The sequence below is a fragment of the Pavona decussata genome, unplaced genomic scaffold (genome assembly GCF_977016875.1).
Source record: "Pavona decussata unplaced genomic scaffold, jaPavDecu1.1 SCAFFOLD_61, whole genome shotgun sequence".
NCBI classification, from domain to species: domain Eukaryota; kingdom Metazoa; phylum Cnidaria; class Anthozoa; order Scleractinia; family Agariciidae; genus Pavona; species Pavona decussata.
In genome coordinates this window covers 535001-544906 of record NW_028145482.1, presented here as the reverse complement: position 1 = coordinate 544906, position 9906 = coordinate 535001, and the positions used below count along the sequence as shown (strand labels likewise).

Genomic DNA, 9906 nt, shown 5'->3' with positions numbered 1-9906 from the left:
ACATTTTGTTTTCCCCCTTAGTTTTGAAATAAAAGGGCCATAGCCGTGTCTTACTGGCAAAAAGCACTAGACCTAGTAAAGTGAAATAACTCAGTAGTGGGCCCAAATATCTTTTTGAGACAATTTGAAGAGTTTGTGTGCAAACTACGTGACTATAAATAGATCACGTGCCATGACGCACAACCGGACTCTTGACAGGTTGGGATTGCGTGGTTCAAAATTATCTTTTCGTTGTTGGCAAATCAGTGGTTTATTCGGCTCCGTTTTGGTGTTGACTCCATTCGAAAAAATGCAGGAAAATGTCATGTTGTTTGATGGAAAAGCTGATGAACTAAACGTATGGCCTCGATGAGACGATAGACAACGAACGGAACGGCATTTATCATGGCTCATGGCAAAGTGCTGTTATTTGTACGCTGGCCTTTTACGCCGTACTCAAGGTAATTATAAAGTTTCCTTTTCACATTGTGAGTCTAGCAATTGTAAATGGCACTTCATGTACTCAAACTGGCGATAAGGGAAATCTCTCAGGTCAATTTTTGTGCGTCTGTGTTTCAAGCTTCTTATACTGAGTCTTTACTGAAGCCGTTATTCCTTTTCAAATCGCGCGCGTATTAGGTTTTGATTTCTTGTTTCTGAGATGTTTGTAATATTTCTATGCCATCCTTTCTAAGGCGAGACAAACCGGCCTTTCGATGACCCCTCGTCATGAATTTAGTTTGTATGAAGGAGACATACATACCGTTTATATCGTTCGTGGCCTTTGCATGGCCAAACATAAATTGTCAAGAAGCAATTGTAAATGCGTTGTCACCTACAAGCCATAAAAGTCACTTCACTAAACAGAGTCGCGCTGTTTTTCATCGCGCAGAAGATTTAGCGGTTTAGCAGGTTTAGCTGATTTACCATTTCTCATTTCTGAATTGTTGATTTGATATTTCGTTATCAGGCTTACCGCAGCTGTTCGTTTAAAGAAGAATTCGTATTCACCACTGCCTGACCTCATTACCAGCGACGTGATGTGGCTTCATCTATCTCCTATTAGTATAAATCTACTAGTGTTCTATCACGAATGCCGTTCTCTGATTGGCTACGCTACTCGCTATCTATTCTGTGATAGATAGTGAGTAGCGGTTTCCAACAAAATGGCAGCCGCTTTGTCGCGTTTTCGAAGTGTCTGCGATGAGGATATAGACAGTTTACTTGTTTAGTTTTGAACAACTAGTAGATTTATACTAAAACAATTAGATTATTCGCTCTCGATTTCTATGCGTGATAGGTGATTCGGGCTTCGCCCTCATCAACTATCACGCGATAGAAATCTCGAGCTCATAATCTAATTGTTAAGTATCAAGTATAATTGTTTGCGTCATGTAATGACCTACAGACGCCGATACAACGACTAATTTCATCTGGAAGATGTTCATTTAAAGAAGATGTGCAAGGCCAGGGACAGAAAGCCGTCTGGGGGCAGAGAACATATTTTTGGATTAATATTATTACTATTCTGTTGTTGGCCAGACGTAAACTCTGCTGAACCCTTAGCTCAATGAGCGTTCTGCGACAAACATGGTTATTACACGGCACTGCGTTTTTTTTTCACGATTATAGCTAGGTCCGAAAGTATGGAAGCTTGGTTTCTGTATAAAGTTAGCATTGCATTTTGCAAGTTTTTAGCGGATTGAAAAGTGGTTTCTGAGTGAATGTAGTATTACATCAGTTTTGCATGATTGATTTAAGCGGACTGAAAACCAAGGGTCCGAATTTCAGACCCTTGGTTTCTGAGTGAATGTAGTACATGTATTACATCAGTTTTGCACGATTTAAGCGGACCGAAAACCAAGGGTCCGAATTTCGGACCCTTGGTTTCTGAGTGAATGTAGTATTGCATCAGTTTTGCATGATTTACGCGGACTGAAAACCAAGGGTCCGAATTCCGGACCCTTGGTTTCTGAGTGAATACAGAACCATCATATCTGAAAGCAAGGGTCAGTTAGACTCTTAATGCCTGGAGCACAAATTTAGCTATCCGCTGAAATCGAGAAACTTGCCATGCACAAAAATTACAATTTTTGTCTGTCTGCCAGTTTTAAGAACTAGAACTAGCAAGAATAAGTTGAAAAATTGCGTTCCTCAAAAATAGGAAAAACTAAGACATACTTTTAGTCTTGAAATTACACCAAAAACGTGAGATAACGTTACTTTTTAAGACACAAAATGAACATTACGATATTTTACGACAAAATTATAGTTTCGTGCAGAATAATTCCGAAGAAAAAGGTCTATTAATAATATATATTTTCGCGGAATTTCCGATTCTGGAAAAACTGGAAATAGTTTGGAAAGCGTTCGTTGCTGTTGTACAAGAACAACTTTCCAATGCAAGAAGAAAGGAGGTGCTACAAGTCCTCGCCTATTTTCATAAATTACAGAGTACATGTTTACAACTTTCAGTTTTCTTATTAAAAATACAGTACGTGGTGCAGAGCAAAACTATTGACATTGAGAGTCGCCTTCAGATCAAAAGATTTAAGGGTTATTATTGTTCCAATAAGTACAGTGACAACTAACTTTAATTACAAAATATCGGTTAGTATAAATTCGGTAAGAAACACTGAATATCTTCACTAGAAACGATAAAAAAACAAGAATGGTGGCCATTTCCAGGCAAATACCAGCGAAAGGTCAACTTACAATAAAGTACGGCTTGACTAAATGTAAACAATCTATTTTTATTGAGGAAAAACCAATTTCAAACCTTCTTGATGGAAAGAGAACGGATAAATTTCCCGAAAAACACTCCGAAAAAGAACACTTGCTTATACCAAATTTATACCTGGAGAAAATAACATTTGATCACAGCTAGATCAGCACTACACTAAAACACAAAAAGAGAGGTAAACCATTAAACTTTTTAATATTTTTATCCCTTTGACTCGAATATTCCTCGTAAATAAAATATATAGTGTATCGCTTCCCAACACCTAACGATAAATAAACCCAAGAAAACAAATGTTAAAATAGCACAAGTGTGAGTTTCCGCGTTGTACGTACATGTTTTCAATAGGAGCTGATTGTGCTCCTTCCTTTCCTTCCCTCGTCTGTATGAAAAGAGCACCATATCCTGTTACTAGCCCCATCTTCAATACTCAAGACTCGTACCTCAAGAGGCGTCAAGACTCGTACCTGCAGTGATGACCAGTCGATTAACCTACCACTGACGTGCTGTTATAACCTTGCCCAACCTGTTTAGGTTTTTTTTTTTTAGAGTTTTGGTGAATAGACCAGCAAAACTAATAATTAAGGGAGAAAAATAGCGGCTCGATCAGAAACCTGCTCTGCGCTATCCTGAAACCGGTGGTAAGTTCATACTAGGGTTTAACAAAGATGAAGGATGGAAAGAAAGACGAAATTCCTTTAAAAAACTTAAATTTTGCAGTTTTTCATTGTTTCAAGGCTAGCGTATGTGCTACTACCGGGTGCAGCTTTCAAGCATTCTCACCCTGCTCCACGCACCCCCACTAAGATTCCCATGATAGTGCATTGCTTGACAAACAAACGACTGTCTGCAATGGGAGATAGACTGCAAGCGCAGACATTTTTTTGTCATTCTAGCAGCGATCAAATGTAATATTTTCGTGCACTGTAAGTCAAGCAATACTTCACAATGACTAATCCGTCGAAGAAGATGCAGTCGCGAGGAAATGCGCCGAAAGTTGTTCAAAGACTTTTACGTTGACAGTATGCGCGGTGTACATCGGACGTCACAAACAGAGCTCAAACTTATGCGACGAGCGACCAAAGGATCATGCTAAAATGGCCTTTAGACCTCTCTTTTACAGCATATTATCAAGTTAGAACATTTCGAAATGTTTTCCTATTTGCTTATTTTAAACTAATATGGGTTAAGGTGGGGGTAAACGTGAATTTGAATGGAATTTTTAGAGGTTTGAAGAAGAGATAAAAGAAAGAAAATGATTTTAAAAACACCAACAGACAGTTGATACCCACGCAACAGCACCCCAGGTTTCTAGTGGACTAACTGGGTATCCGTCTATTAATTATTAACTACAAGTTCTAATTTCAAAACCTCACTAAATCTTCAATATTTCTTATTTCTCTTAATTTTACCAATCCTTCTAGAAAAACTATCTCCACCCAAATATACCCAAAATTCACCTAAAAATTCACAAAACACCCAACAACATTGATTTCCGTTTTAAGCAGAGAGATTTTGGATTGCTTTAAACGTGAACGAGATATTTCCATGAAAGCGATTTGAATCGGCATAAAAACGGCTTTGCGAGATTTACCCCCGCCTTAAGACGAACATTTTCAAGAAATTCCTTGATGTAATCGACATCAACCTAAAAGATGTCAAGAAATCCACCAGTTTAAGATTTCTGTCAGAGTTGTGAACGAAAACAGTAATTTTATGATGTTGTAGGACGAAAATAAGCTTTGCACCAAAACGAGGCCGTGCCTCGTGCACGTCTAAGAAAATGTGTCCCACATGGGAGGGAAAGACGCTGTCGCGTCTTATATAATGTTTTCAGCATCATCAGGCCATTGGAGCTCCCTCGGTGGGTGGATCGGTGAGGGTGGGACTCTGCAGAGACTCTGCGCCCAGTAACTCTACCCCAATGAGGGGGTAGGGGGGAGCAGAGACGGGGGAGCATTTTGCTCAAATTATTTGTCATTTTTTTAATTGTTATATTAACATGTTAAAAGGCGCGTTTTCACTTGTAACTACTTCAAATGGATGTATCTGGCACTATAAATTAGATTTAAATGTTAAGAAAGCTATGTTCTTGTCTTCCTTTAAGGTGGGGGTAAACGTGAATTTGAATGGAATTTTTAGAGGTTTGAAGAAGAGATAAAAGAAAGAAAATGATTTTAAAAACACCAACAGACAGTTGATACCCACGCAACAGCACCCCAGGTTTCTAGTGGACTAACTGGGTATCCGTCTATTAATTATTAACTACAAGTTCTAATTTCAAAACCTCACTAAATCTTCAATATTTCTTATTTCTCTTAATTTTACCAATCCTTCTAGAAAAACTATCTCCACCCAAATATACCCAAAATTCACCTAAAAATTCACAAAACACCCAACAACATTGATTTCCGTTTTAAGCAGAGAGATTTTGGATTGCTTTAAACGTGAACGAGATATTTCCATGAAAGCGATTTGAATCGGCATAAAAACGGCTTTGCGAGATTTACCCCCGCCTTAAGACGAACATTTTCAAGAAATTCCTTGATGTAATCGACATCAACCTAAAAGATGCCAAGAAATCCACCAGTTTAAGATTTCTGTCAGAGTTGTGAACGAAAACAGTAATTTTATGATGTTGTAGGACGAAAATAAGCTTTGCACCAAAACGAGGCCGTGCCTCGTGCACGTCTAAGAAAATGTGTCCCACATGGGAGGGAAAGACGCTGTCGCGTCTTATATAATGTTTTCAGCATCATCAGGCCATTGGAGCTCCCTCGGTGGGTGGATCGGTGAGGGTGGGACTCTGCAGAGACTCTGCGCCCAGTAACTCTACCCCAATGAGGGGGTAGGGGGGAGCAGAGACGGGGGAGCATTTTGCTCAAATTATTTGTCATTTTTTTAATTGTTATATTAACATGTTAAAAGGCGCGTTTTCACTTGTAACTACTTCAAATGGATGTATCTGGCACTATAAATTAGATTTAAATGTTAAGAAAGCTATGTTCTTGTCTTCCTTTAAGGTGGGGGTAAACGTGAATTTGAATGGAGCACCCCAGGTTTCTAGTGGACTGGGTGAGTAGGTAATTTGAACCTTCGAGGCAGGGGCAGTCTGAACTGAGCGTCACTCGAAAGATCTCAACGGAAAATTGTGCAGAGATTGGCGACCTCTGATGCCCTTTCCAAGTACACGATCGTCGGATGAATCACAAGAATGGATAACAAAACAATCGTCCGTGGTCTTCGTGGAACTTCGGGGCGATATGAGCGTTTGGGCCGAATTTACGGCGGTTTTCCTTCAGTGGATCCGCTCGGCGCTCGAGCAACGCTTCCCAACCTTGGGAAAGGATATATAGAAAGAGAGCGATGGAACTGAAACTCACTGGAATTCGCGCTAAATCGCCCTAAAAACCACATAGGAGGCAAGAAGTACACAAGAAAAGTAAGGTGGGTGCTTTTTATTTAAACATTCGTTCATATTTTTAGCCTCTGAAATAAACCGTTTTTCTCCCATACAAATCCTTATATTTTTCAACCGTTGGGTAACTAGCACTCATATTTCGAGCGTGGGCTACCTTTGGGATAATGAGTATCACTGTGTGGAAACGCGGGCACATATACAAGCATCTTGAAAAGCGATCGCGGAATTTATATTACGGTACTGTTTAGCGGGAACGAGAGGAAAGCGCGCCCTACCGAAATTGTGATCGATCATGCCATGAAAGTCGCGTGGAAGTTCATTAGAGGAAAAAAGGAAGATGCGCAAGGCAAAGAATAAAAAGACGTGATTGCTAAGGGCCGCTAATGAGAGGGAGGCCAGACAGATGCAAATAGTTCTGCTAAGGAATTGGCGCGGGTTAATTATGCGAAATGATAGGCATTGAAATAAAGGAAATACAAGGGACAAAACCAAGGTAAGGCTCGCTTAGCCAGAAAGACGTAAGTTATTACAGAAGAGCATTTGTCTAGAAAATCACAATTTCGAATATTCAAGCTTAACATAAACACGGCTAACATGATCTTGCATTGTACATCATCCGGGTTATTGTTCCGAGGGTTGGCATCATAACATTTATAGTCAGGAGAGCGGCCCTCAAAATTTCACTCCTGAACTTACGATGAAATGGAACAATCCATACTCACTTTCAGAACAGGGGGCACGACAAATTCACTTTTTGCTCGAAATGTCCAAATTGTAAATCTATTTTCACACCAGACAAAAAACCATTATGTGGGGGACTATATAGAACACTTTTATCAGTAAGGTCAGTATATTACAAACAAGCAATAAAAAACTCGAAACTATACAGCTGGTGAAGTAAGGAAGGAAGTGACTATGAAGCAAACTCGTAAAAACAATTGAATGAAAAAAATGCACAGCCAGTGTCATGGTTGATATCGGAGTCATGGACTCGTGTAACATAAAATAAATAACGCTAATACAGCAACTCAGCGCTTTATAACTTCTATCCATCAGAGCGGCGGGAGACCCACCTCATACGGTCTGATGTAACAAAAAAAACGCTAATACAGCAACTCAGCCTTTAATTTTTTATCCAACAGAACGGCGGGTGACACACCTCATACGGTCTGATGTAACATAAAAAACGCTAACACAGAAACTCAGCCTTTAATTTTTTATCCAACAGAACGGCGGGTGACACACCTCACACGGTCTGACGTAACATAAAAAAAACGCTAATACAGCAACTCGGCCTTTAATTTTTTATCCATTAGAACGGCGGGTGACACACCTCATACGGTCTGATGTAACATAAAAAACGCTAACTCAGCAACTCGGCCTTTAATTATTAACCATCAGAACGGCGGGTGACACATCTCATACGGTCTGATGTAACATAGAAAACGCTAACTCAGGAACTTGGCCCTTAATTTTGCAGTGACCAGTGCTACCAGCCATCTGTCAATTTGTATCGATCAGAACGGTGAATAATCCCCCCCCCCCCCCCCCCCGTTACATACATGCTCTAAAATAAAATGAAATAAAATTTTTCCACAAGACTGAAGGTTGTCCCCTCCTTGTACAGTTTGCTGTAGAATCGTTAATACGATGGAACGAGAGAGAGGTCAACTCCTGTCGCGCATGACTGGTAGTGCGCGTTCACCTCGCGTTTTCCGCTCGCCCGCGAAACACACAAAAAATTACGCTTGTTCTGCGAGACCAGTCTGGTGTTTCTTCTATGAAAAAGTGCGTGTGCATTTTGCTTTTGTCTAGAAGATGACTTGTTTTTTTCCGATACAAATGTTTGACTCAATTTTTTAGGTTCTTTTAGCCTCTTCGAAACATCGCGAAACAATTAGTGTATCGGTATCGCAGAATATAGGGGGAATGAGACAATTCGTCACAACAGGACTGCTCACCAAATGCCACGGGATCTGATAGTTTTGTCCACATAAGACTCCTTCACCCAGCTCAACTTTTTTTCTAACAAATATGGTAATCCTTTAAAGTAAATTTAAGCCAATAGAGAGCTACCGTTTACTATGATAGCATGAATATACAAATTCTTCAAGATTCACCATAATTAATGCATTCGTTATTGTACTGTGTTGACAATAACATTCGTGCGATCGCCTTTTTTATTTTTTCAGGATTTCACTCTCAAGCTTACGTTGTCTCTTTTAATGTTTCTTCTAACCGTGTCTCAAGGTGATTTAATAGCGCGCTTGACTTATGTCTGCCCTAAGAATACACTCCTAGAAAATATTGCACTTTATTTCAGAAAACACATAATTTGCTCCATGATTAAATTTAGATCAAATCTTTCGGCATACATTAAAACAGATTATGATAACCGGCTTTGTGGTCTCAAAACGGAATAATCTAGATCCTGGTGCGTCTTCAATAAACGTATGCTAAGAATGCTTGTAAATTCTGCTCCACGTTACTAACAGTAGCGGCCGCCTGTGTCCTGTTATGTGCGTCATAATCGAAACCGTATATTTACACTGTCAAATTCTTCAACCGCGGAATACAATTTTGTTTGCTGTGTTTATCACAACTGTTTTTGTTTGTAAAGGAAAATTGAGACGAGTCAATTACAACTGGATGACATGTATAAGTCGACCCATGAGTCCGTACATCTCCGGTCTACTTTCGCTCACACTTGGTACACCCCTAGTCGCTCTCTCACATAATTTGCGGATTACTTGCTTTATCGGCAGTCCCGTCCTGTCTTGCTGTAGTCACAGCATTCCTTGCCCTTGCTCTTCCTCGCTGACAAATGACCCGCTTTCATTCCAGATTGTTGGCGTCGGCGGAGTTCGCCATTGTTAAGGAGCGTCGGGAAAAACTCGACCGAACACACTGTATTTAATTTTATATAAAGTGTTTGATATCGTATCCTCAATTTAATTTGTGTCATGTTCCATTTGCCCTTTCTAGTCTATTTTTGATTAAATGACATCGTCCATGACATTCAAACAGATTATGACGCCTTTACTGGCCACAAGGCGAAGAACCCTAGTGAGAGTATGTAAGGAATGCTAGGACAATATCCTAGCATTTCTCTGCGGTACTTACAGTAGACGCCCTGTGGGCCCCGTCATGACACGGACTAAAGGTAATGTCTGACCTACACGGCTTCAAAGTCAGTACCGCGAAAGCTCAATTATTTTGTTTTTTCGGACTTTGAAAAGCTCTCGCGTCGCTCTTAATCATTTGAACAAAGACATTCTTACAGGAATCTATAGACCATCCTTCTAACATTCAACGACCAGGGCCCAGTTGTTCGAAGCCCGATTAAGCTAATCCTGAATTAATGTGAACTTTGATTTGAGTTTAAGAGCGAATGCACAGAAAAATCGAGCAAAATCGCCAAACTGCGGCCACAGTTCAAAACCTAAGCCACCGTCATTTTCGGTTTATAGTAAGGTTTTAATGAGTTTATAACACTGCTGGTGTTTTAATTTCAAAATGCGGCCGAGTTTGGGAAATATTTGAAATTTTTGATTTCAACGGTCCGCGGGCCTAAAATTAGACGCCGAACACGGCAAAATAGCAAGGTGACAGAATTGAGCTGACTTTCATAAACGAGCGAATATATTGGCAATCCTACACTCAAATTGCACAGAACAGATATCTAGCAACTTCAAAACGGCACATTTTTCAATTTCGACAAGAAAATATCACCGGACGAGCACAATTCTGATACGTAATTTGCATA

At 39.9% G+C, this 9906-nt stretch overlaps 1 long non-coding RNA gene across 1 annotated transcript; it reads left to right on the top strand.

Annotated features, from left to right (window-relative positions):
* The first annotated feature begins 260 nt into the window (after positions 1-260).
* On the top strand, positions 261-1985 carry LOC146478949 (uncharacterized). Its single transcript, XR_014864995.1, has 2 exons — positions 261-440; positions 950-1985. It is a non-coding gene; the product is annotated as an uncharacterized LOC146478949 (long non-coding RNA).
* Positions 1986-9906: the final 7921 nt, after the last annotated feature.